The following is a 22,534-nucleotide window of genomic DNA, read 5'->3' as shown; positions in this document are numbered from 1 at the left end:
GGCAGACTTTTACCCTGCAAATCAGTTATCCTGGGTTCTGCTTCATGATGATTCTCAGGCTTAAAAAAAACCATGTCTCTATTCCTTGGTGCTTCGTAGTTTGAATGTGTTGACATAGTCGACAGCTCCAAATATTTAGGAGTAGCTGATATCAGTACAATTAAGAGCAAGCTGACATCGCTATAGAGGTTACATAAATGCAAAGAATATATTGTTCATGTTGGGTTTGGAAAATAACATTTCATGCCAACCTTGTTTTCTTTGTTTATATTTGCTCAAGAGGGAGGGTTGTTAGCACCGTGGCTACCAACTTAGTTCAGGAAGAAAGGCTTGAGTTGTGACAAGTAGCTATATTTGTTGAATTTGCATTGCCACGTTTACTTGTGGTTTTGTCCCACCCAATAATTCATTAAAATGCCCGTTCGTGAAGATTTGTTCAAGACCTTCTGTGTGCCGGTTAGTGGGGCTAGATGGACAAACTCAGACACCCTTCCTTCCTGGTGCTAACATGCTGGCAGCTTCACTGAAATCACTTGCATGCTCGCTACCATCACTCCCCTGTCTCGGTGCCAGGGTTTCACTTCAGTCTCTTAAAATCCACTTCCTGGAGACACGGCCTTCGCCTGTTTTAGGTTTTCCTTCTCTTCTTTCACTGATTAAACAACTGGAGTTTCACTTGATTCCCAGTGAACCGCACATTTCACTGATTGCGGGGTTCTATGATGTGCTTGATTTGGGATAATTTACATAATTTTCTGATTAAGCTGCGCACTGGCCTTTTGACCTTTGCACTTACTTGAAGGTGGAGGATAATTAGCCTGTACCATTTGACAGAGTTAGCATCTGCTTATTTTCTCTTTTGCTTCAATTAACAGACATTTGTGATAATTCATAGGTTTTCTCTTAAGCTAAATACGAATGCTATTTTTATTCTGACAGGCACTGTACCACCGAATATTACCCATATTTAAAAAACAAAACAAAACCAACCAACCAAACTAACCCAACAAACTACATGCTTTCTTGTTGGAAAGTAAGTAGAAAAAAGTTAATCTAAAAGGCCTTGTCAGTGGAAGACAGCAGTGGCTGAGCCTCGTGAGCATCCTTGTTTTAACTCTTAGACTGAAAGCGACCGGATGCGGCTCCTCCGGGAGCCACGGGTTTGTGTGGAGCTTATTTCCGTGAAGGAGAGCCGGTTAATTCTGCGTGTCATTTCTCTGACAAGATGGAGAACGCCACTTCCAATTAGCTCTGTTCTGACAATGATTATCTCAGAGGAAAGGGCTAACTAACATGACCTTTGCTGGACGGCTTACCAAAGGCCAAGAGGACTTGAGTTGCAATCCTTTTTGTTTTTGTTTCCTTTAAGGAAAACTAATTTTTTTTTCCTATTATTGAAAACTCTCTGATAAACTGAGACAGTGCTAAGATTCCCTTCCCCACTTTTAATAATTTTATCTTCAGTTATATAGTTTTATCTTTAATACATTTTAATTAAAATATAATCACATCACTTCCGCCTTCCTCTCTCCTCCTTCCATGTCCGCTTCTGCTCCTTCCTGGGAGCCCCCATGTTCAAAGCTGAAAGTTCACAAGCACACCCAAGTCGTCATAGGTAAACTTGATGACACTCGGGAAAGTTGTAGAGGAGCCTAACCGCCAGCCACCTTCACAGATGGATGCGCAAATGCTGCGTAACCCATTTTCTTGTCATAGGGTCTGTGACGTAAGACCCACCCGTGGCGCTCCTGCTCTTCCGGTGCTTTATAAGACTCATTTCAGTGATTGGGGGAGGCTCAGTGGAAGCGCTGTCCTGGCATGTATAAGTCTCAGGGGTCTCTCCCTAGAGTGAGAAAAAAAGGAAAGGAAAAGAGGGAGGGAGAGAGAAGGGAACTTGTTGTCATCAAGTCATCTCTGAATATCTTGGCATGGAATAATGTCAAAAATGTCCTCAAATTACCCACTTCATTTGCTACACACTTAAAAACGCCCGCCTTTAGTTCTCCCACAATGAAGTTTCCTAAATATTGTATTTAAAGTACCGCACAATGGAAGACTGGAAACTCAGTCCCTCGCCCATCGAGTGACTCACGTCTCCGTTGATGGTGCCGGCGTAGCTGCCCATCACAGGTGAGAGTCAGTCCCTCCCAGAAGGCTCCTTTGCAGTCATTTTCTGTTTACTGCTGTGGGTTTCTTAGGGTCTGAGCAGGGCTCTGTTTGTTTCTGTAGCCAACGCAGTCTCACTGTCAGGTTTTACCTGACCACCACGGTCATAGATATTCTTGCTCTTTTCTCCATTTGCTAAGATTGGGTGCAGGCAGAGCCCACATGCTGCATCGGACTCTGCGAGGCCACGAGACACAATAACGAGTTGGCAGACCATGAAGGCTACTTCCTCAGCAAGTTGAGAGTGCGGCCTACAGCATATTTCTCAGATACTTGACAATTCACCATTCAAGGGCCATAAGAAGTTATGGCAGAGGTCATCAGTCTAACATCGCCCAGTAAAAAGATGTGGTAAACAGCAGGTATCCAATAAATTATTAACTGCTAATGAGAAAAATATTGGAAGGGACAAATAATATTTATAATACCATTATATTTGATCAATTACAAAAAGCCTCCATGAAATCCTGAGGAGTGGTTTTGTTTGTTTGCTTGTTTTGTTTTTTTGTTAAAGTAACTGTGGTATTTAACAAAAGTAGATCATTTCTTTTGGTTTCAACTGTGAGAACAGAAGCTGATCTCATCATTGCTTAGGAATAAAGATTTTTAACCTTCAAGTTTTTGTCAAACTTTCAAGGTCCCTTGAAAAGGAAGCAGAAAACCAAGCTGAGTGTAATGTCACATCCCTGTAATCTCAGTGCTTGGGAAACAAAGGCAAGAAACAAGAGAATGGCTACAAGTTCAAGGCCACCCTGGCCTACCTAGTGCACTCCAGACCTACTAAGGTTATACAATGAGTCCCTAGCTCCTTCCATGCTGCCCCTCCTGAAAAAGAAGCAAAAAGCGAAACTTATATTGTCTGCAAATCACAGGGTTATTTGCAACTTTCTTATCAACATACTGCTCACTTGTCTTAGCTTTTATGATTCATGAGATGACAGAAAGAATTCTCAAGACACAATGAATTACAATCAAAATAACTTTAGGTTTAAAGTAGTGATAACATTGAACGAGAGACGAGAAAACCACAGAGGCCCCTACTGCCTTCCTTAGAGGTTTGCAGCCTACCATCTTCTCTGCGTACATAGGTAGGGCTGAATGTCCAGTTTCCCTCAGAGTCTCCACTGTGGATAAAAGACACCCAACTCAAAGGGCGACCTCAAATCACCATATGATAGAATTGTCCAAACCTTATTTCTCAGACCACAATCTTGAAATTATGATGTAGTAGATATTAGTGAGGCAAGTTTTGTGAGACTGTTAAAGGTTCCTAAGTTTCTGATGTTAGGGTAGCTAAAATGACCAGGCAACCTTTCCTGACACACACTGACGAATGTCCATAGATAATATGAGTAACATTAAGGTATTGTGAAAGTTTCAACTGTCATCTTCACATAATCTAGAATCCCAAGGGAGGAAAGTCACCAGAAGAGACTGTCTACATCAGGATGCCCTGTGGGCGTGTCTACTGGGGATGGCACTGAGTGTGTTGATTGACATGGGAAAACCCAGCCTACCATGGGCAATACCATTCCTTACATTTGGATCTTAGATGGTGAACAAAGTAGCAAAAGTGAGTGGAGTCCTGGCATGTGTGTGGCAACTCTCTTATCTCTGCCATTGAGTGTTGGAAAAAGAGAGAGAGAGAGGGAGAGAGTGACAGAGAAATTAACTGGCTCTCTCTCAAGCATCAGAAAAAGTTTCTTTTGCCAAAGTTTGCAGGAAGCCTTTGCTCATTTTTTTTAACATCCAAACTAGCCCAACTATTGACTTCATTGACAACAGATCCAGGATTTCTGATGTTCACTTAGACAAACCACACCTGGGCAGGAAATCGGTTAGGGAAGTTGATGACCATCACTTAAACCCATTAAATCACATGGAACAAAGGGAGAAATGGAAGAAAGCTCAGACCTGTGCCTGCAGAATTGACTTGAGAAGGAGCAGACAGTGAGTTAGACAGGAGTGACCAGTGAGGGATATGGACACTGCAGTGCCACCTCACAAAGGGGGGATTGTGCATATGTCACCGAGACTGACTAGCAGACAGAAGGGTAATTATCGGAATCTCTTAGAATAAAGTAAGCCCAATGCACTGTAGACCATTCTTTATGGATTTTAGCTAGCTATAGGATATCAAGCCAAACGCACACAGTCCAGGTGCTAGTGTGCTGGCATTCTTGGTTGGCAGAGTTTATGGCTCTTTTCACGCTTACTGATTGAGCTTGATAATCACAACAGGTGTCAGTTTTCCATAACTTTGTCTTATGTCTGTCACACATCAATGTACAGTTAGTTAGCATGCCCGGACCTGGGGAAAGCGATATGAATATGAAATTGTTAAAACATGGTAACTTTCTTCTTCACACCTGAGCATGGGAGCTCAGTTCTTACAAGACAGCCCCCCAATCTCTCTGGTCCATGGCAAACTCAAATGGATGGCATCCACACCCTCATCCTATTGTGCTCAGAAATAGAAGCCTGGATGGAGGAGCGGTGGATAGAATATTAGAATACTGATCCTTCCAGATCTCCTAACCAAGCCCTGGGTGAGATGGAACCAGATATTGAGAGGGAAAGGGATGCAGAAGAATCTGAAGACAGCAAGTTCTGTAGGTGTTTGCACTTTCTTGGATCACTTGTTTTTGTATTGTGTGTGTGTGTGTGTGTGTGTGCGCGCGCGCGCACGCATGCACGCGCGTGTATACTCACACTTATGTGTTTATGTAATGTGTGTACGTGTGTGTAGGGGCTGTGGTGTAAGAATATGTGAGTGAGGGCTTGTGGAAGTCAGGAGACAATTTTCAGGAATTGGTTTTTCTACTTCTACCGTGAGAACCTGAACACAGACCATCAGTTGTCGAAGCAAACGTTTTTACCTCAAAGGTCCCTGACCTCTTTGCTTAAAATTCTGTTTCCTCCTTGAAATTCTGAACTCCTTCAGTGAAGGGCTTATATTTTACTTACGTTGTATTCACAGAGCTTAAATGGGATGGCATATCTCTGAGAAAATGTTGAGCAAATGTAAAAAGGAAAGGTAAAATGGACTAGGTAAACCAAAGGCTACAGTTGCATAGAGGAAACTAAGAATGTTTGCAACTCTTTGAAGCTATTAGTGATGATGTGAAGCCTGGCAGGAAGACCTCCATGTTTACTGTCCCAAAGGGCCATCAGTACCCTTAAACTACTGGTTCAAATTGGAGTGGTTTAACTCTGAGAGCATCTGGAGATATTCTGACTTGTCACAGCTTGGGGAAATATGGGACTATTGGCATCTAGTTGGTAGGGGATAGGGGTAATACTAACACAGAACAAGAAACACATACAGCAAGTCCCCAGGAAGGTCAGCCTAGGAGAGTTGACATTTGGGTGGACCATGGCCAAAGTCAAGAGTTCGTGTACCATAGGAGGACAAATGTTTGCAGACACAGGAAAAAGGGATGCCTAACAGAGATCACCACAGAGAGTGTCCAGGCACCAAATGTTAATAGTGTTGAAGGTGAGACACCTTGCTTATTTACATTCTCTGTGGTTTCCTGGCTAGTACCTGGGCATTTCCTTCATACTTCCTTACAGCAGAGTCTATTGTTATCCAAGTAATGTTACCTGGAAAACCAGAACCAATCCTAGATTTCAGGATCACATGGAGCTATGAAAAAATGATCTGCAAAGGGTCTGTGTAGAATGCCCCTGAACATCAGTTGTCAATAATTGAGTTTTATCTCCTTATACTTATTTCTCTGAGTAGAAATTCGTTAATTAAGGACCTAGTCTAGAATGGGCAGAGTGTACAACAAGCAATGGATGACGAATGTGTGTGGCAATGTGTGCTTTGTTGATCCCCCCAAACTATACTTAGATGGCCAATAACACAACACAACACAACACAAAACAGCACAATACAAGGCATCTGTGGCTACTAAAGTTCTTACTGGGGACCGATCAGGAGGATGGTATCTGACAAGCTGCAGGGTGCTAAATAAAGGCTCTATACAGCTGTACAGAGGGGCGTGACTCCCAGGATAAGGCCTGCCATGTGTGGATTGTTCCAAATCTGGCAGATTTCCGTGCAGTCACATCTGCGTTCATCGTTGTGGCGTCTCCCATTACAATTTTACATGACGATCTTGTTTGTAATGCCTTAAGTTGCCTTCAATAGACTTGATGATTGGACACAGCAAATATTTGTTTCCATGAGACTGAAAATAACAAGGACTCTGTTGAAACATGCCTTTTCCTTCTGTCTGTAAACGTTTGTCTCCCTTCAGCACGTGAACTCTTGACTGTGGCCATTCATACATGCCCCGGCTGCGTCTTTTATTCCCTCCTGTGTTAGACAGTGCCGGTGAAGGCCACTCAAATGTCATTGCCTGAATGCCACTGAGTTTCTTGATCACCTGCTGCATGTGCCCTTTGGGCTGTGTGTGCATATTGTGGGTTGGAAAATACCTTTGAGGGCAGCTGCTGGATTGCGAATAGAAGGTGTTCCTATAGGATGCTACCTTGGCACACACCTCCATGTTGGCACCTCTGTTCCTATGACAAGCAAACTGATTGCTCTCGCTGTACATTCCCAAGGGGTCCCATTTCCTCTTCGTGCAAATTAGTGTAGCAAAGGTTGCATTTCTCTATCTTATGATTCCTGTGAGTTCTCCTCCTTTGAGGGCTGTGTTAGCAGAATTGATATGGTGTGAGACTGATGGCTTTCTACAGGTAGGCCTCCAGAATGAGTTCCAGTACCATATGTCCCAAGGAGGGAGGGGATTCACATTAAAATAGATATGTGTGTATACACATACTTGTGTCTGTGTGTTTCTGGTCTTGTGATGCTAAATATTGTTGCTTAAAGCAGCCATGAAAAATTGAAATTAGTTTTCAAGTTCATAGTAAGGGCAAATGAATCCAAAATGGGAAATAAAAATGCACAGGCCAGGACTGAGTTCACAGACATCTCAGAGGCTGACTTTATACATTTCACTTTCGGGTCACTGAGCATCTTGGTAACCTGCATTTTCAGAATGCCTATCTCGCCTAATAGTTTCAGAATAAAATAAAAGTATCATCTAGGAAAAAAATGTGTTCTTGTTGATCCTTTGTTTTCTCAGATATCTTCTTAGGAATGCTTTTGGAGGGTAATCTTGCATAAAAAAAATGTAGGACAAACTTGGAGCTTCTTTCTATATATTTTGGGAAGACTTCTTCATAAGAAACAGTCTCCCTTGTGGGCTGGAAGGCAGCGGCTGAGATGAACAGTCCTGGGTAGTTTCAAACCCTGCCTTGGGAAGAGAGCTCAAGGCCTACTTCGGAGTGTCCAGGTCAGTCAGTCTCTTCGGACTCTCACTACTCTCTGGCGAATTTTTGGAATGGAACCTTCTGCCAATTCTTCACTTTTATGCTAGGGCCCATAAACTGTCAAAGAAGTAGGTGCCATGTTACTGAAAACACCTTGGTTATTTGCCTCAGATGACTCCATTTAAAAACCAGAGGGGAGATGCTTGTAAGGTTCCAGAGACTACAGAGCATCTGTTCATGGAGAAGCAGGCAGTGACTAAGTGTCCTTCCTTATCTGAACGGGTGCGTGCACACATACATAATGCATGCTTGCGTGTGTGTGCACATGTGTTTACATGTGTGCTTGTGTGCCTGTAGAGGTCACTGCAATCTTCTGAAAGGGAGCAGGTGCTAGCTGGGCCCAGTGCCAAGTGGACCCCAGAGGCAGAAAAGCGGGGCTGGCTCAAAGCTGTGGCCCTGCCCATTGCTGCCCTGTGTCAGCTGGCAGGGCACTGCCCTCAAAGAGGCTGCTCAAAGAGCAAAGGGGGTTCTTGTCATCGAGGCTTGGGGTTCTCAGCCAGGCGAGAAGAGCTGAGAATCCATCATTCCGTTGGCAGAAGGCCTCGTGGTGACAGAGGGCTAGGCTGGATGCACAAAGCAAAGAGTCTGTGGCCCCGACTTCTGAATGGATGTTTTCTGGCAATTCTTCCCTTGAGCTAAATCACAGGCTGAATAGATGACATAGACTCTTAAGCCTTTTGTAGAAAACAGGCCTACTTTGATACATTCACAAGTAAAATTAATTCATTATTCAAATTGCTAAAGAAATGGCATCCACATAATCTGTTTTTATTTTCTGGTAAATGCACAAAACACTCTGTGCTATTTTTAAATTTTAGAACTTTGTAAAGTGTTAAAATAAGACTGCAGATTTAGTTACTGGCTGACTAAAAAAATGTCTTCTTTAGGAATAACTGTGATTAATGCAAATGAGGGCAGGACCTGTTTCAGGAAAAGAGGGGGCAGGAAGTGCCCAATTCTAGTTGTTCATGTTAGTAATTCAGTTGAGAGCATTGCACAATGGATGAAAAACCTGAAGCCAAGACTCCTCTCACTCCAAATGTAAAAGAAATATGACCATAACGGTCCATCCCGTCCATCTAACCAGAGCTGTGAACACAGGCTTGGGCTCTAGTAGCCAAAATACTTTCTGATATGAAACGCTGACCCCGGGGAGAGCTCAAGATGGACGGAGGTGCAGATCGCTGAGACCCTGCCCATGGTGAGGCTGATGAGGATGGGACTGAAGAATGTTCCAAGTCTGGTCCAAAAAGAGGCTCTCAGCTGACCTTACAGAGCATGCGCAGTGCAAGTCCAACCCCGTTTTAAAGTAAAAGGAGAGAATATTTAAGAGGCCGTGTGTGTGTGTGTGTGTGTGTGTGTGTGTGTGTGTGTGTGTGTGTGTGTATGTGTGTGTGTATAACATGCTTTTAAGGCACTGGCCACAGGAAGGGAGGCTTCTAGGTAAAATACCAGACTTGAAGCTGCCTCTGACAGGCCTAGTAATGAAGAGTGGTGATCGGAAAGAACACCATGGACAGGCATTGAGCCCTCAACCAGACCCTAAGTCGCCCAGCACCTTGTTCTTGGACAAAATGCTTCCTGAATGGGTAAAAATAGCTTTTTCTTTATGACCCATTTGTTTGCGAGCCACTGTGCTTTGCTAGAGCAGCCAGAGCCAAGAGAGCCGAGCGGTATCTTCTGCAGTTAGGGGTTGCTCTCAGCACACTGTGGATCCGGGCAGTATAAAGGGCATCTTTGCCAGTTAGTGGGTCTGCCCATTAGTGCTTGGTCGCCTTCTGCCCTAATCCAAAGTTTGGTTTCCAAGGAATCTTAATCATGAAAGTGCATTTGCAGATACGACAGCCCAGCCGGTCCTCCAGATGAGAAAATTGTCTTAAAGCAGACCATTAGAATTTGCCTCCCCCGGTCGGTCCCTGCCCCGATTCTTACTCTTGGGCCCCACGTGTAGTCACATTTCCCGATCTGAACAGCTCTGGATTAAGAACATGGGACTTTGCTAACCAACAGCTGGGTACTGCCATTGGTTTTTACTTTGGGGTGTATATAAAGGTCTTGCTCACCACATCCCATAATAGCTTCATTGTGACATCCTGTCGGAGATCTCTGTACCAGGAACAGTCTTACCGTTTGTTGGTTTCTTCTTCTGGTGGGCATGGTGAGTCTTGCAGCATTGTGTTCCACCCCCCCCCCCCTCTTTGCTTAATGGTTCGTTAGAAAGTGGAAGCTAAATTTGGGACATGGCTCTGAAAAAGGAAAATGCTAATTTTACCCTTTGCTTTATTAGCTCTGTAATAGTTCCGTTCGCTTTGGCACTGACCCCTTCGAGAGTGATATATCCTTTTGTGATTCTTATGTTAACTAAATGAATGTTTTTCTCTATTCTGAAGAAATGATAAAAATAAAAGGTCTTGGGGCTGGAGAGATGGTTCAGCAGTTAAGAGCTCCTAGTGCCCTTCCAAAGGACCCGGGGTTCAATTCCCAGCATCCACATGGCAGTTCACAACTGTCTGTAACCCCAAGAGCCAACAACTTCACACAGACCCAAATGTAGGCAGAACACCAATGCTCACAAACTTTAAAAAAAAAAAGACTTAAAATAAAAGTCCCAAGGGTTTGTAGGTAAAATGGGAAAAGTAGCCCATGAAGCCCAATGCAAACCACTGTGAGCAGGTCATGGCTGTGGAGCCCAGGCATAGAAGAGGCTGGGGTCAAATGGCATGCCCATTCCACAGGATGCCAGCTCTGTACTTTGGGCCATTTGTTTTGAGTCAAACAACCATCTTAGAGTTTGTGTTCCCAGCACGTTCTCCACAGGACCTTTGGTCCTTGTCAAGGTTCTGAGATAAAACGAATTGGGACACTCAAGGACTGTGTCTAGGTTTTTCAAACCCACACTGCAGATTTTAAGGAGACCTTCACATGAGCGATGTGTGACTCTCCAGGAGGCAGGCTCGGTGGTACATGGTTTCCAGAGTTATTTGCCGATTTATTTTTTCTGGAACATCTCCAAGAGCTAAGCTTCTTTGAGAAATGCTCGGCCAGAACATCACCATGATGGGTATTATTATTAGAAAGAATTTGTTGTTTTCTCTTAAAATACACAGGGCAATGGCTTAGATAGTTACTGCTCGGATTCTTAATACCTAATTTTAAAATTTAAAGCAACAGTACATAGGTATAAAAGCAGTAACAATCCCAGGGCACCTCAGGTCTCAGTGAGAGACTCTGTCAAAGAATAAGGTGGAGAGCACCTGAGAAGACACCCAGGGTTGACGTTTGGCCCACCCATGCACACTCACATGTGTGTGCACACTCCTTATAAGCCATTCATGGTGTTTTATAGATGTATTTAGTCTGCCTTTTTAATTTTTCTTTTTTAGACAGATTCACGTACCTTATGCTGGCCTTAAACTTGTAAACAAAACAAAACAAAACAAAGATGCCCTTAATGTTGTGATCATCTCAGGTCTATCTCTGAGTGCTGAGAGCACAGGTGCATCTTCATTACGGGTTTATGCAGTGCAGGAAGGCAAACCTAGGGCCCTGTGCATTCTAGACAAGGACTCCACCAACCACGGTTCCTCCCCACCCCCAGTGAAGTCTTGTATACTTAGGATAACTCAATGATTAAGATTTTCATCCATATGATAGTGTAATGTTAAAGTGGATGAAAACATGCAAATTTGATGATATATTTAGACTTCATTCACAAAGGCACAATAGTAATGCAATTAGAGCCCAGGATCAGACATAGCTTCAATATATGCCCTTAGGAAAGTTACCAACTGGAAGTATTGAGTATTGCATAGGTATTATGATCTATCTACCTCATAGACTTCTAAGATTAAATTCATGAATGTACACATTACACACACACGCTCCCCCACAGACACTAATGCTCGCACATACTAGCACATCTTTTTATGTCATAGCATGGGATTCTCATATGTAAGTGCCTAATTATGTTGATTCTATGGGGACAAGGTGGAATTTCTGAAGTTTCCTAGAAAATGGGAACATTAATGGTAGAGTAGAAAAGATGAGCAGGTGTTAGGCACAGAAATGGCAGGCTCCTGTCTAAAGCAGACTTACACCGTGAAGTAAGGCAGAGTAAACTCAGAAAGATCATCAGAGTGTGAACAGAAACATGGCACCAGAGATCAGCAGTGGCTGAATCACAGAGCCTTAAATCCAAATGAGACACACTGCTAAATCATAGTCAGGTAGTGGGAGCCAACGAGGTGTTTCAACAGTGAAGAGACCTCCTCAGAGTTGATGCAAGGCAGTACTATACCCGGGGCTGAGTGCTAACCATTGCCTGGCAACGAAATGGTCAGACCCTGCTTAGAACTACTGAATCCATCTCTAAAACAGGCTACAGAGGATTGTTCTTGGGCAAGTTCTCGTGCCAGGTTGTTTTACTGTGGAAGTTGGAGAGGGACTCCTTCAGATGGAGGACTGCGGTTCATGGAGGTTAGGACCTTCTCCACTTAGATCCGGGGGCGGGGGGGGGGGGAGGGTACAGAGACCTTCTGCAGGCAAGTGATGGTGGGGGTGTCTATGCTCAGTAAACAACAGCAGAGAAAAAAGGAGGAGAGTCGGTGACCAACAGAAATCTGATAGAGTTGACTCTCTGGAAACTCAGTCACTACCTGGCTGTTACATTAAGAAAAGGGGGGAGGGGAGGATTCAGCGATGACTCCCAGGTTCCCTGCATCATCAACAGATTATACTGCTATGAATTAATATGAAGATTGTAGCACCAGTATAAAGCTTTGGAAGTATAGTGGGGGGACTCAGATGATGCCACACAGATCACCGAATGTTGGACTTATGGCCCCTCCACGCCCCAAATACACAGGACTAAAATCTCGAGTGTCTCACATATTTAGGCTTCACAAACATCCAGAGTGGGGGTGAGGAGCCGGAAAGTACAACCAGAAAGAGGACAGCGTAGAGAGTCTGGGTTAGCATCGGATGTTTTGTGGGCCTGTATCCAAGGCATTTATCTCTTGAATCTCCTCCTAGAGCATTTCCTCTGAGCACTCGACACACCAGATTTGCTAACCCACTTGAGGTTCTCTGACCACAGCTGCTGCCACAACCCCAGGCCTTTACTCATGCCATAGCCTCGGCAGTGATGGTTTTAGCCAAGATGGCTTCTGTGGTGCCAGCTTCATACCTAGTTGAAGCATACATAGTTGGCTGGTAAAGACATGAAGTCCTGGCTGAGAGCAGCCAGCTCACACAGAGAAGTGGCAGAAAGAGAGAGAAAGAGAAAGAGACAGAGAGAGAGAGAGAGAGAGAGAGAGAGAGAGAGAGAGAGAGAGAGAGAGAGATGACTCAGAGGATGTATCACTGGAGTGAGATGATTCATCATGCCTGTGTTGCTCGATAGAACCCGAGCTACCCAGGACTCTGAAGCAAAGCAGAGAAACAAGAGAAAGTAGACAAGTCCCAGCCTGGAGGCAGAAGATGGAAGTCTATGCAAGAGTCATTTGAAATTGGAGGAGGCCTGGTGGAGATAGGTTTGATGTAGACCAGTTCATAGGATCATGGTAGTAAATTTAGGGGTGGAATATTGACAACTTCATTCCCCCCCCTCCCCAATGAAACAGGGTCAAGTTGAGTATGAAAATCCCTCTGTCTCTGTCTTTCTCTTTGTCTCTGTCTCTGTCTCTCTATTTCTGTCTTCTGTCTCTCTGCCTGTCTGCCTGTCTGTCTATAGAAACAGGCCTTTTTCTCTGTTTGGAGAAAGGGCCAAGGGAATATTGCTTGTATCTAACAGGAAAGGATCCAACTCTTCATTCAAAGTCTTGGTAGGGAGACTCCACTAGAAACAGGCCATTTTCTCCAAAGGAAGTCTTAGCAGTGTCTGTTATGACACTGTTATGCAAGGTTTATTGATTGATTTTATTTTTAAAAAGATTTACTTATACATTTATTTTATGTGTGTGAGTGTTTGTCTACATGTTTGAACATGTACCACATGTGTGTCTGTTGCCCATGGGGAAGATGGCATCAGATCTCTTGGAACTGGAATGACAGTTTCAAGCCACCATGTGGGTGCTGTGAACTGAACTTGGGTCCTCTGCAGGGGTAGTGAGTACTGTTAACAGCTGAGCCACCTCTTCAACTCCTGATTTTCATGAAGACTTTTTATTGGGACGGTGCAGAAGGTCAAGGGTCATTTCTAAGCAGAGTTTTATGCTCCATGGACTAACATGGACGAAACTCTCCATTGAAAGTCCTCACCTTCCATAATTCAAACACATTATTTTAACATCTGTCTATGTCTGTACTATATAAATGACCCAGGCACTCACTAACAGTGCAGTCCACGGGAGCCAGCAACATTGTAGGTGGACAAAGACCTGATTCATTTTATTTCTTTGGTTGAGTTTGTCTTATCGCTTAACTCTTGACTGTGAACAAACCATGCTGTGCTATATCTCGGGAACTGTCAGTCAGTGTAAGGTCTGAGATATGTACCTGAAGCATGATGGCTTTATGTCTTTAGGCACCCTAATATGATGGTAAACATTGATACTGAGCTATAGCTTAATGTCATGTATATGTTACAGGCTTCCTTAGAGCAATAATATAAAATCTTCATGATCATCCCAGGATGTAGAAAATGGTTCAGTCTTGTTTTGTAAAGGAAACAGATCTAAAAGGAAGGGCGTTGAAGGTGGTGTGGAACACACTGATATCGCCTGTCTCTTCTCCCATCAGCTGGCGTGAAATTAGCTTCCACTTTGACTCGGCCGAAGCGTCTCTGTTTGTTATAAGGATTATAAAATAATAAAATGTGATTTGTAAAATATCACCAAACATTGGTATCTAAAGGGAATATGTATTTCCCGACATCACAAGTAAAATGTTTACACAGCTGACTGGCGTTCATCCAAGTCACATCTTCACTAAAAGGCACAAGCCTTTATCTTCCTTCCACGACGGACATTGTTTTTCTTAACCAAGAAACAAAGAGGTTCCTCTGCCACAAAGTTATTAATAAGAAACAGCAACTCAGCAAGGCCACTTTTGCTGGTAGTTGAGTTTAACCCCCCTCACGTTGAATCTCACACCATGTGAGCTGCACGGTGTTCTTGGGTAAGCGTATAACACATTATCAACGTGGCAACAAACACGGGTTTTTTGTTTGTTTGTTTGTTTTGTTTTTTAACCACTTTCTGGTTGTCTAAGAAGTGCCAGTATAGTGTCCTAAATGCATTAATATCAGAGATTCCAACAACCCTGAGAGGGAGGGTGATGGTCTCTAGAGACAGGAAGGACTGCTGGATACTCAGCTGTTGAGAAAAATGTGTCATTCACTGAAGGGAGATCACAGACAGGAAGCAAGCACGTCAGGGTCACTAGTGTTCACATGCAAGCAGACTCTCAAAGGTGCTGTGTTCTTCTTTGGGGTGGAGTGTGCTTCTGTGGGGGATGGGATCTTCTTAAGGGACAGTTGATGCAGCTGGCTGGCCACTGAGCATGTAAGATGAGAAGGAGCATTTGACCACTGCTTTTTCTTTTTTCTTCCCCCCCCCCCCCCCGCAAGCCTTATTACAAGTTCTGGAAAAATATGTGTGGCAGTTCCAAATGGCCAGGTGTTTGGAGAAGCCAGCTGGCAGAGGGCAGCTGATCATGACAGGGGAAAGCATTTTGAAAAAAAGTGTGGAGTGAGACTAAGAGGGGTCACAGGACAGTTCCCAGTGCGGGGGAGGGACTGTCGATAGGTCACAGATTTTATGTGGATCAATTAACGAAAGACGTCCATATTTGAGGGTGCACAGTCTCAGAAAATCTGCTTTTCATATGCAGAGATGGACAACCAGCTCGGAAACAAGTGTGCCTTCTGAGGCTGGAGGGCCAGTGTCAACCACGTGGGGGCCATGTACTAGGCTGTGCAACTTAGTAATGCTGAACGTCTCAAGTGGCTGGAGCTCAAAGACTGGTCTCTATTACAAGACAACTCCCACCATTTTGAATGCAAAGATGCAAACCTGCTAAAAGGCAGACAAATTCAGTGTTATTATGGACTAATGAAAAAATAATCCAAAACTTTTAGATTTTGAACTTTCCCATCCAGCAAAAATTATATAAGAATCACTATGAGTTTTTAGTTATTTCGGTCTATGTATCTTTAGTCTCACTCTAGTGCCTCATGATGTCCCTTACATTCCCAAGACAACAAAATCATACCACCACCACCAAACTAGACTCACCACACACAGGCCGCCATCACGGTAGCTGAGGGATGCTGTCATCCCAGGTCTGCAGACTAGGAGGCTGAGTCTGAGGCAGGGAACTGATAGAAGCAAAACTAAGAAAAATGTCTGACACATAATGGGGACAAAAATTGCTCTCACACTACCTAAGCCAAGTTGCTGGTTGTAGCAACTCCCGACTCCATATAGAGATAAAAAGTACAGGCTGGAGAAATGGCTGAAAGGCAGCCATGGATAACTTATTTAAGGAGAAAAAGTTGATGTGAAACAGACTCAAAGTCTGTAAAATGAGGCTAGTATTTAATTATTTTTTCATATCCTCAAGTCCTCAGCCTGTGATTGAGGACCTTGAGGAAATATTGGAGCAGTAAAGCATGAGAGAGAGAGAGAGAGAGAGAGAGAGAGAGAGAGAGAGAGAGAGAGAGAGAGATGGGGGCAGCTGCAGTCAGGCAGTCAAGGACTTGCAGGAGGCCCAGAACATAGAGTGGTGCTGTGGTCTGTGTGGTGTGGCCATCTGTCATGGCCCATAAACCCTCCGGGCTTTGGCTCCCAAACCTGAAAAACTTCACTTCTTTTGTGGGGACCTTGGGGGGGGGATTAACCAGGCTCCCTCCCCTGACACAGCAGTCTATTGTCACACATATGTTCAAATTGGGCCCCTGTCTCCTGGGGGAGTGGTGGTGGGGAGAGCTGCTTTTCCTTTATACAAACACAGATGTAATTAGCTGACCACAGAACCAAGGCTATCCCTTGCCAGTCCCAACACTTGCTCACCCTCTCCCTGCCCCGTCGCTAGGTTCCATGCTTCAGGTAAGAGCTCTTTCAGTTCCTCCTCCTCCTCCAGGCAGTTACATCAGGAGAACCCAGGGAAGACCCAGGCAGGTCTGCCAGAAACCAAAGCAAGCAAACAGATGAACATGCTCTTCCATTCTGAACTACAGCAGAGGGAGAGCCTGCAGGAACTGGCTCTCGCTGTGGGTAGCAGAAAGCAAGTAGGAGCATGAGGTGACTGGGGGCATTTGGTAACCAAGCGCTGGCTGAAAGCTGAGAAATAAAATCCGGGCACTTCAAACCAGGAGCCTGAGTTCTTAAATGCAGCCTTAGATTGAATTCTGCCCTCCCAGTTCTGATTAATGGCCCGGTGCATTCACCTGTCAGGACCTTCACACAGGAAGTGGTGAAGGGGGTGTGCTCTCCCGCTCTTCTCTCTGCTCCACCGTGGCCTTAAGACTGTCTAGCTTCCGTCCATTTTGCCTACCTGTAGAGAGAAGACATTCCGTCCTGTCTCTTTTTAGCTGACAGGTTCCATCAGGGTATGAGACCTTGCAGAAAGGTGCAGGCAATAAAATTCTTTAGAGGAAAGTGGCAGATTGTCTCCTAGGCAGGAAATCACAGTGACCTGAGGTTGATAGGGTGGGAGGATAGATGTGTGTGTGTGTGTGTGTGTGTGTGTGTGTGTGTGTGTGTGTGTGGTGTGGTGTGTGGTGTGTGGTGTGTGTGTGTGTGTGTGTGTGTGTGTGTGTGTGTGTGTACACCGTCGACCCAAGTGCTCTACTGCAGTAGTATCTGTTTGGTAAATCTATCAGGTAAAGCTCCAGGACTGATTACCAGTCTGCAGCTAGGTTTGTATTCTCTGTGTATTGTAAGACCTGAAAATAGCCCAATGCTTCAGTCTAGCAAGGATGCTCAGCAGAGCTGCCATCACCTTACCCAACCTCCGGATGTGTGTTTTCCACATGAGTAGCAGGCCAGGGAGTCAGGTTAGGTTGGCCTGGGTGTAATCCACTCATGGATGGTTCTAATTCACAGACAAGGAGACAGATACAAGGTTTAGAGATCCTTCCGAATGCAAAACGCAGGACTCCTTAGGCTATTGGGTTGGGTAAAGGGACATGCTGTAGTGACATCGCTTCAAGGAGAAGGCATTGGAAATAAATGGAGGCTGTTCTGCACCAGGAAACATGGTTCACAGGAAGCCACAGGGGCCGCTTGATCTCTTCCCACCTTGTTCCTGTCGTTAATCTGTTTGCATGAGGGATTATTATGGTCCCTGTCTCCCGAACTCAGATACCCATGCATGCTCGGGTGCTCAGGAAGCTGTAGGCAGAAATTACAGCTTTGGTACCAGCAGCGTGTCTGCTGCTATCCCTGGAGACTAGACAACAGAGTAATCTCAACAAAACCCATCCCTTGCAGTGCACGTCAAGATAGACGCTGATGCCAAGCACTTGATTTTGTCATCCTGATCTCTGGGTGAGTAGACTACAAAGCCAGAAAAACTATGACAATGCCAGTCAGAGTCATGTGATCTTTTTTTTTTTTTTTTCGAGACAGGGTTTCTCTGTGTAGCCCTGGCTGTCCTGGAACTCTCTCTGTAGACCAGGCTGGCCTTGAACTCAGAAATCTGCCTGCTTCTGCCTTCTGAGTGCTGGGATAAAAGGTGTGCACCACCACCACCACCACCGCCTGACTTGAGTCACGTGATCTTTCTGCATATTGGGAAGAGCAAGTGACTGTTAAGACCTGACTTAATTTTGGCTCTGGAATTCCCTTCTCTGTAAATGTATCAAACAGCATTGGTGCTGCTGGCACAGAGGCTCTGGGAGAGCTTGCTGTGGCCGGGGTGATCGGCTAAGTAAGGACTTCACAGGGCTTATCTCATCTAATCCTCACCCCAGCTCTAGGACGTAGACACCATTTCCTTTCTGTCACAGGCGAAGGAGTTGAGGCTCCGGGAGATTGTGCGGACATGCTGAGCTATCTTGTAGTTGGCAAACAGCAGAGCAAGGGTTAAAGCAGGCTGCATGATTACCAAGTCTAAGCTCTTCACACTTGGTTGCTGTCTCTGATGCGGAGACTTCCGGGGAAAATCGTTCACTTCTCTTGTTTTTCTGTTCCTAGGTTCATTTCTCCTTAGAATCAGAACCTAGAAAAAAATTTATCACTTAAAAATGTATCTTTTCTCCATAGGCAGACTGGGTGGTGCATGCCTTTAATCACTTGAGAGGCAGAGGCAGGCAGCCCTTTGTGAGTTCCAGGCCAGCCTGGCCTTCAAAGTGAGTTACCTGACAGCCGGAGCTACACAGAGAAACCCTGTCTCAGAAAACAAACAAACAAACAAACAAACAAACAAAGACAGTAAATAGATGAATTAATTAAAATGTATCTTTCCCTAAGAGTTTGCCAGTGCATACTGGAAAGTCAGAGTGGCTGAACTGGTTCTTTACAGATGTAGGGAAGCCCGGAAGGAAGCAGCCATAGCAGAGCACAAACTCCTAGCGTGCTGGATGGTTTCCTATGTGGGCTCTACCCACCTGCACTGCTCTTCTCTCTGCACTGAAGACTTGAAAATAACATTGGATACTTTATACTACTCCATTTCTGCGTTAGCCAATAATCGTTACAACATTTGCATGTTTCACAAGAGATATCTGAGAGCATTCCCAATGCTATCATTTAAGGATTATGTGTGCCAGGCCTGGCCATCTGTGCCTCTCATTACAGGCATATTTTGGATGGAGACATGGGCAAGGTGAGGGGTAACCTTTCTTAACCTTGTCTGTCTTCCTACAGAGCAATGAAAAGTTGCCAGGGCAGGAGGACAGCAAGTGTTTTCCTCCTCTATATTTGAATGTGATGGTAGCCAATCCCATTACAGGTTTTCCAGTACCCATTAGTGACCTCACTCATTGTGACTCCAGCCTTACAACTCTACGTGTGCATGCTGTGTGCATGCTGTGTGCTCCAGGTTTCCCTACGCTTGCTCCATTGTTCACGGGGTCAGACGTGGAGGCTTTTCCCGGGCAGAGAAGTTTATTTGGACATTACAGAATGGTCAGCGATTCTTTGGGCTTCAACTTGAACATATACAATGTTGCTCTCATGGATTCATCGGATCTCTGGCACCTCTGAAAACATGTCGCAGCTTCTGTGTCCTTTGAAGCCAAAAGGCCTAATAGTTAAATGGCCTCAAAAGGTTCATTTCCTTTTAAAGGGGCTACTCCTCTGAGCCCAAGAGTGTGCATTTACTTGCTCAAGTAAAGCATATGGTGTCTCTCTATCCTTGGGGTGCCTCTGCTTCTGGACAAATGGAGGGAAGGAGACGAGATGTCCGAGGAGGAAGAAAATAGATGTTTCTGTTGGCCAAAGAGCAGGTGTGGTCACTGCCCTTGCTCTATGGCAAATGCACGTGGAGGGATGTTGGCCACATCCTTTGATGAAGGGATTGGGCTTTCCCCCCTGTCATTATACACTATACTTTGTATCATGGTATATTTATATAATTATAACATGGGCTATAACTAAAGTGAAGTTTGGAGTTGATACAGAAACATTTGCAAACCCTAGAGTGAGCAGAAAGTCGCCATGTCCCATTGTTCTCCCCACGTGTGTGACATGGCAGGATAACACTTCCCTGCCATTCACCGTGCCTGCGTTAGCCATGCAGTGTGCATGGAGAGAAAGTGCGGCCTCCTGGGCACACGCAGCAAGGCAGCTTCTCTTCACTTTCTTTTCCTGCTAGCATTGGCACACGGCTTTCTCCGTCAGCCAGGTCCCAGATGACGTCTCGAAAAGGATCCACACGCACTTGTAGAAACATCAAGAGATGTGTTCCTATTTGAAGTTATTTGGGTATTATTGAGATTATTAATGAAGCCTGATTGATTTAAAAGCATTTTGTCTAAAGCTCTTTTGTGATGACATACAGAAATCTAAAAGCTATATTGCTGCAGAGCCAAAGATTTGATCTTTCCCTTGTTTGTTTTAACCTTATGCTTGGCTGGGGATAGTAATTTGGGAAAGGACTGGAATGATGTTAAAAGTCCCAGACCCACAGCTCCTGCTTTGTTTCTTGTTTTTATTGCAGGGGATGTGTGCAACATGAACTTTCTATATTCCACTCCATCGGCTACTCCATATAAGGGGAGTCACACCCTCCCTGTCCATTTCCTAATATAATAACTCAGGTTCACAGATGGGTGAATTACACGTAGAAGAGAACTGCCTGGGTTAATGGTTCTAGTCCACACCCAAGGGTTTGCAGGGGTGGGCTAGCTGACACATGCCACCATGTGGTACAGAATATCTCATGCTGGGAAATAGGGGGCTTGCATGCAAGAACTAGTCAAACGGGCTACTCCAGACATAACCTGGTAGCCCAAAGCCATGAGGTCCTGAATGAAGCTATGTATTCATCGGGGTGGAGGCCTGATCATGTCTGTGGGTACTATATCTTCATATCTCAAAATGAAGCTTATAGTGTAATATGGGTTTCAGGGGTGAAATGGATACAAAGCAGGTCATGTGTTTGGAGCACTGTTTTGTGTCTAGCGCATTTAAAACATCTTCCTCCTCTCCTTCCTTCTCTTCTATGTCTCCTCCTGTTTTCTCCTGTAAAAATATTGGATTCTGGGTTTTGTTGGCAATCATTCACACACACACACACACACACACACACACACACACACACACACGTGCACGCGCGAGTGTGTGTGTGTATGTGTGTGTGTGTGTCTGTGTATATATATATAAATGATATATCTCCAAGTCAGCATTTGCTTCAGAAGAGAGAAGGATGATAAAGAATTGACTACCTCTGGATGAGGGTTGGTGTGGTCACATGTTTTTCAGGCCAGAGTTCAGCAACCTTTTCACTTGGAACACCAGGACTCCCAGCCTCTTCTTTTTCTTGGGTCAGTGGTTGCAGATGCCTTCAAACCAGAATGACCTGGTCAGTCGCCCTGGGGCTAATGGGGGAGGCAGCTGCCCTATGAGTGGAAGGGGAGAGATAGTTTTGATCATTTTAACAGCACAGTTGGTGCAGGCTGGCCTAGTGACAACAGTTGGATATGGGTTTCAGATGGAACCTGAAGCATGGTGATAGTCCAAAGCCATGGAGAACTATCCTATGGATGATCAGAGAGAGAGAGAGAGAAACCTAGCCTTCTTTCCACTCCACAAAAAGTAACATGTCTGAGGTTGTCTGGGGATGCTATTGCCTGTTCTACAGATTGTTTGTTTTCCTCCAGAATGTCATTTGTTAGAAATATATGTATATATATATATATATATACACACATATATGTATGTATGTACATGTATATATATACACACATATATGTATGTATATATATATGATTCTAACAAATATATGCTTTTAACAAATATATATATACATACACACATATATACATACATATATACATATATGTATATATATGTCTTTGTTTTTGTTTCTTTTTACAGGAAGATGTCAGAGAGGTAGGGGATGAAGGCAGGCAATGAGAAGATGAGAAGAAGCCACTGATGTAGTCCCAGATCTCTGATTTCGGGAGGCAGGGAGCCTGAAGAGGAGATAGCGAGCCTCTAAGGCCAGCGTTGGCTTGCCTCTGGGTGTGGCAGCACGTATTAGGACTAAAGAGTTATGAGGGGAGTGTGGGGTAGTGGTGACATCCCTGTCTTTGGGCCATGTTGGAGTTTTTGTTTGGAAGACGAAGGAATCAGAGACCATGTTTTAGAGTGGAGGGGTGGAAGTATCATAAGGATGGCCTGAACTGATGTGACAAACCTGGGCTGTTATTTGCATATTCTGTCCATCAGACATAACATCCTGGCAGGCACTTTACTCCCAGATCGAAGGTGTGTGTGTGTGTGTGTGTGTGTGTGTGTGGCATTTATTCCAAGCCGGAGGATGGAGGAGAGGGACAGCCTGTGCAGAACCCTGTGGAAGAGAGAATCTCAGTGAGAATGAGTGTGGCTGGAGCAGGAGAGGGGAGCTG

At 44.6% G+C, this 22,534-nt stretch overlaps 3 long non-coding RNA genes across 7 annotated transcripts in view; 2 read left to right on the top strand and 1 right to left on the bottom strand.

Moving 5' to 3' along the window:
- Positions 1-22,534, top strand: part of A930011G23Rik (RIKEN cDNA A930011G23 gene) — a 431,817-nt gene that overhangs the window by 216,554 nt on the left and 192,729 nt on the right. The gene's annotated exons all lie outside the window — the stretch shown is intronic.
- On the bottom strand, positions 1,470-4,134 carry Gm35172. Of its 3 annotated transcripts, XR_003955761.1 has the most exons (4): positions 4,081-4,134; positions 2,928-2,991; positions 2,093-2,343; positions 1,470-1,843 (listed from the first exon to the last, which is right to left on the bottom strand). It is a non-coding gene; the product is annotated as a predicted gene, 35172 (long non-coding RNA). The 3 variants fall into 3 exon arrangements; XR_880468.3 differs by having other exon boundaries at positions 2,093-2,991; XR_003955760.1 differs by lacking the exon at positions 2,928-2,991.
- Positions 1,801-22,251, top strand: Gm35253. 3 transcript variants are annotated; one of them, XR_389388.3, is made up of 5 exons: positions 1,801-2,130; positions 2,307-16,565; positions 17,952-18,008; positions 19,414-21,486; positions 22,002-22,251. It is a non-coding gene; the product is annotated as a predicted gene, 35253 (long non-coding RNA). The 3 variants fall into 3 exon arrangements; XR_880469.2 differs by having other exon boundaries at positions 2,307-18,008; positions 21,387-21,486; XR_003955759.1 differs by having other exon boundaries at positions 2,307-21,486.

This window comes from Mus musculus, chromosome 5 (assembly GCF_000001635.26).
Source record: "Mus musculus strain C57BL/6J chromosome 5, GRCm38.p6 C57BL/6J".
In the NCBI taxonomy this organism is placed as follows: domain Eukaryota; kingdom Metazoa; phylum Chordata; class Mammalia; order Rodentia; family Muridae; genus Mus; species Mus musculus.
Note: the sequence above shows the minus strand (reverse complement) of the source record. Positions and strands in the feature narration are given on the sequence as shown.